The sequence below is a fragment of the Apium graveolens genome, chromosome 7, assembly GCF_009905375.1.
Source record: "Apium graveolens cultivar Ventura chromosome 7, ASM990537v1, whole genome shotgun sequence".
Classification (NCBI taxonomy): domain Eukaryota; kingdom Viridiplantae; phylum Streptophyta; class Magnoliopsida; order Apiales; family Apiaceae; genus Apium; species Apium graveolens.
In genome coordinates this window covers 14,723,916-14,729,505 of record NC_133653.1, presented here as the reverse complement: position 1 = coordinate 14,729,505, position 5,590 = coordinate 14,723,916, and positions in this window count along the sequence as shown.

Below are 5,590 nucleotides of genomic sequence, written 5' to 3'. Positions count from 1 at the left end.
CACTCTCACACATGTGCAACCATTGATTGCATGTTCAGCATTCTCATTACTTGGATGCTTGTAGTAGTGAAACTTGGGCGGTCTTCATATCATCTGAATGCGGGTACCCAGCACTCGCATCTGGTATACACCCAACACTTGCATCTGGCATACACGTATGGTGCAAGAATGCGTGTATGGATAGGGTACCCATCACTCGTATCTGGCATAGGCATGTAATGTGCACACATGGGAACATGTATGTTTGTCTGGGCTATGTTTAAGTAAATAGTTATATATTATTTTCACCCGAAGAATCACCTTCACATATTTTTATGGGTTTGACAACCAAGATCCACTATCCATCCCTACTATATCTACACTTCTTTAACATGATCACTCAGGGGTTTCCCCTGAGTTGAAAAGAATATATAAAAATAAGGATCTTCACTTTAAATAAATTTGTTATCATATACATTTCTATGTCAAATATAATATGGAGATATTGGAAATTATTAGATGATGCTACTTACTACGGAGTATGTCCTCCAGTTTCGATATCCACTATTGCAGCTCCAAGGTTGGTTCCTACATGACTCAAAATATAAGGATATAATATAAAAAGAAATATAATAAAATGAATCTTTGCCCTAATTATAACAAACATAACTTCAATTTACGTACTTTAAAAACAAGAATAGTACCTACAAATATTCAAGGTTATATGTCAACTTTTACTAGTTCCTTCTTAAAAAATTAAATCCTACTAGTCTTCTATATGTGAAAAAATTAAAGATCTCTTGTGGGTAGATCTTTATTCCTCACAGATTTGCCGTACCTAACCCTAAAGCTTGGGCATATCACATCTTTATATAAATTAAAAAAAGGTCACATAATATTAAATATCTTTATTTAAATTTAAAATAGGATATATAATATTTTATCCAGTTGGAGAGAGAATCTTTGAACTTACCGATTAAAGCTCGACTGCCATTAAAGTTACAGTCTGTATCCCAGATTTTACCATTTGAGGATGCAGTACCAAACATTATAGATGTATATAGGTCCTTGCAAACACATTAAGGATAGGTGATGATGTACTAACTATTCCCTGATGAAGTATCCACATGATTCGGAAAATTCGTCATTATTTTGAATATGGAGAGGCCATGCACACTGTGGCACTCTTTTCTCCTCATAACGAGATTCTTGTGCATCTTTATCGAGTAGCACACGAAAAATGCCAAATGATAAATGTTCAAAAAATAAGAACTTGCAAAGTTTTGTTTGTTGTACATAATATGGAGAAGTTCTCTAACAAATAAGAATAAAAACGGGTGGCTAAAAGTAAAAACAAAGAAAAGTACTAGCATAGTCACTACAACAATATTATCAACAAAAAGCATATAGATGTTTGTTTAATCCAAACCAAATAAAATGTATTTGTCTATTTTACAACTGGGTAATGTACCATGACTTGGTATGCAATGTCTTTGAGTGTTTTAAATATGTATCCAACAAAATGCATATAAGTAATTTATTATTCACAATATGATTTAACAAGAATATTCTTTTTTATAATTTAATTTATATACCAATTAAATTGATGGTTTAGATCAATAACAATAATAATATATAATCTTAATGTGTTATTATTGATTTATTTAAGTGGTCAACCTATTTTACCTTTTGTAATATTTTTTTGCTAATTTAATATGGACTATCCATCAAAGGTCAACACGCTATTTAGTAACATATATCATGACTACACAACTTAATTACATGAGCATATATTAACTTTGGACATACCAAGGCTTTACCTCTTATTGGTAGTCACATACCTCTTGTTTGCTTGGTGAGACACTCATCGCTTTATTTTTCTCTTTATTAATCTTTGTTAATGTGATTGCAACCGATAAACATAGTTAAATTTTAGCTGATTGGTGATGATGTTGATTGTAATGGTCAATATTTAATGTTTTTATAGAAACGAGTCAATATCATAGAAATAAGTCATCAATTAATGTGTACTAACTTGTGGTGGATCGTAGGGTCTTAGTATGCATTTCGTGGTATGCATTTGGTAGTGGGCTTGAATGTTATAAATGGTGTCAGAGTTCTATTCGGTCAAAATTGTAGAGGCAGTTCCCGGATTCCGTATGTGTGAGTTTGTAAGCTCGACCAGGATATCGACTGAATAAAAAGAGGTGTTTGTAATATCTCACATCTATAGTTATAAAAGCATGTACCAAAAAGCTAGTTTTTTTTACACACATATGATGGATTGTTGTGTGTCGACATGACACTGTGTAAAGCAATTCAAATACTTGAGTTTAATATTAATACCGACATCAAATATTTAAATTTAATATATGTGGGTGGGAGGACTTGGGCTGAGCTCTGATGCCATATTAAGTTACCAGTTGTCCTGAAATCTTAAGGTGATCGGAATTGGGCCTATCACGATCATATCTCATATCTCAACATCCATCTCACTCGAAAGCCCGTTTATTAGGGTTTGATGAGTGGATCACGAGGTGTGTTATCCCTTTTTGGGCCTAGAATGCGGTCAATAGTAGTTGGGGATCTTTTCCCATTTATGGGACCATCATAAAACACATTTCTTAATTACCCAGTGTGGATCTCCTTCCATTTATTTGGGCCCACCAAGGTAAAATGTCAATAGTTTCAATAATTATTGAGAATATCGAGGGTAGTAGGGAGTTGAACCTGTGTCCTCCTCCCTCGAGCCTGAGCTCTGATACAATGTTAAGTAACTAGTCCTTCTAAAACTTTAATGTGGTTGAGGAAATGCATGAACAAGATCTTATACTCTTTAATACTCCTCCTTAATTGTACTATATTTTATGCTACCATTGACAATAACAATTACAACCAATACCAATATCAATAACAACAACAAATATTTAAATTAAATATATGGGGTGAGAGGACTCTAACCTGAGTCGTTCTAAACCGAGTTGTGATACTATGTTAAGTTACCGATTCTCCTAAAATCTCGAAGTGTTGAGAATTGGGCTTATGAAGTATTATTCCCTACCAATACAACAAGAATTACAGAAGGGGGGTTGAATATAATTCTGCCTTCTTTTTGAGATTTTAAAACTGTTCTAACTTAATATATATAACTGTGTTTGATTTACAGTAATGCGGAATGAGAGAATAGTAGAAATCAAAACACTAAGTAATAAAACACAATCTTTAAAACTTTCTGCTGGATTTGATTGTACCCACCAGATATATATATATATATATATATATATATATATCAAATTGAGAACTCTGTGAAGCTTTGAATAGCTCACATCTGCTTACAAGTTGAACAAACAAAACTACAGAGAAATTCTTACAAATGATGCCTTATCTGTTTCTCTGAGAAATGCAATTGCTTAGTTAATTGTTCTACTTGCTACACTTGGTTTATATATAACCAAGTTTACATGACAATAAGAAAAGATAATAAAACAAAATATATCTAGCCTAACTCCATGCTACTTCACTACTCTATTCCAGAAACTTTGAATATCTTCACATTTGCATGGAAATGGTAATGCTTCTTTGTTCATCAAATCCTGCTTAACAAGCTGCCATATTTCTTTTGCAAACACCCTATGCATGTGACTGTGTTATCTCTATCAACAACTATTTTGAATTTGATCATCCGTCAGGACTATGTTTGTATCCGTCAAGAGTCTTGATGATTACCCGTAGGGAGATTTGTTGATCATCCGTCGGGAGTCTTGTAGATCATCCGTCGGGAGTCTATCGACCACTTGACTCTATTTCACTTATACAGAATTACAACACATCTGATATTTACAATTGGTCAACATATTCTGCATATCAATCTAGTAGTCAACAGGACTTAGAAAACCCTATACAATCTATTAGACTAAACCATGTTGTTTATAGAAATGTGCTACAATACTTATTTGTTATATAAGCTACACTCTCGATGGATGTCAAATTGTCATCCGTCGGGACTCTAAGGTTCATCCATCGAAACTATATTAAATCATCCATCGTGAGCTACAAAATTCACTAAGTTAAATCTACTAAGGTGTTTTGTTTAACTTATCATCAAGTACATAACATATTCCTAACAATCTCCCCCAATTTATGTCTATTGGAATTGTAGCCATAAATTAAGAGATACTTGATGATAACAAAACACTCAAAAGAAATAAAGTTTAAAATATAGTAGATAAAACTGATAAGTGCTATAATTTATTGAAAATTGAACAAAGCAAAGTGTACAAAGAGTTCTCACAATTATTATCAAGGAGCTCGTCTAGTCTGAGCAGACGATTTCTATTTCCTTGATGGTTTGGATTTCTTCCCAAGTTTCATGTTATTTTCTTCTATTTGATCCTCGAGTTGTCTGTGGAATTCATGTTCATCATCTTTAGATAGATCCAGCTTTTCTTGTATTTCCAATAGAGTCTCATTGCTAGAGATACTCAGTTGGTCATCCAGTCTGAAGAATCTTCTTACACCCTTTTCATCCATGAATTCCATCAGCCAATAAGGCCTCAAATGCACTCTACTTCCTGTGAAGGGAATTGTTAGAGTTCTTGGAAGTGCATTCTTGGCTTTATTACTCCTTAGATCTTCTATCTTCTATAGGACTAATTTCCTTGCAGTTACATTGAAACCAAACTTTTTCTTGAAGGATGAGAAGATTTTAATCAGTAGAGAGAAGCTTTCCTGAAGAATCTTGTAAAGTGGCCATGTAATTTCTCTACCTCTCTTGTACTTGAAAACTAGCCTTTCAGGAAGATGTCTATGAGTATCAATCCCTCTTACTTCTTCCAATTCATCCAAGTAGAGGTTTATTTCATAAAACTCCTTGATGTCACAGATGTATAAGAGATCCCCCTTGTTGACTGTAGGTTGAGATTTGGTTAGGGTCTGGGTTCTGAAAGTCATAGGCTTCACAATCTTGATTGCTCTACTCTTTGTTTTCTTTGGCTTGTTGAAGATAATTTAATTGAGTTCAGGAATTGACAAACTTTCCCAGTCTATTGGCTCATCCTTGGGAATAATAGACTCACCATGAAAGTTCTTTGTTGGATCCACCTTGAATTCCTCATGCACCATTGAGGGCATGGATGTTTGAGTTGATGTTGTATATTTTTTGGGAATGTAGTCCTCGATTTCATCATCACTGAAGTCCAATTTTCTTTTGGAGTGAAGCTTGTATCTGAATTTTCATATCTGTGGGGATCATTTTGCATTTGTTGATCTTGAGCATTAGTAATCACAGGTGGTTTTTCAGAAATCTCAGTTGTATATTTGATAGCTTGAAGTTTGGCCAAGATAGCAGCTTGCTCATTCTTTTGTTTGAGCTTCTTAGCATATAAAGCAGCGTACTTTTTTTCTTGTTTGATTCTTTCTTTTTCTTCCTTCTTAGCTTCTACAAACAGAGGGTGTCCAGCCACCACACAGAACTCTTTTCCATTCCTGTAAATTTTGGTAATTCTCTTCTTTTGAACTGAATCAGATGGATCTTTTTAAAATGCAATTGACCTTGTCAACAGCTTCTTTTCATCTGGCCTCGGTATCTCAAACATAAGATCCACAAAAAAAA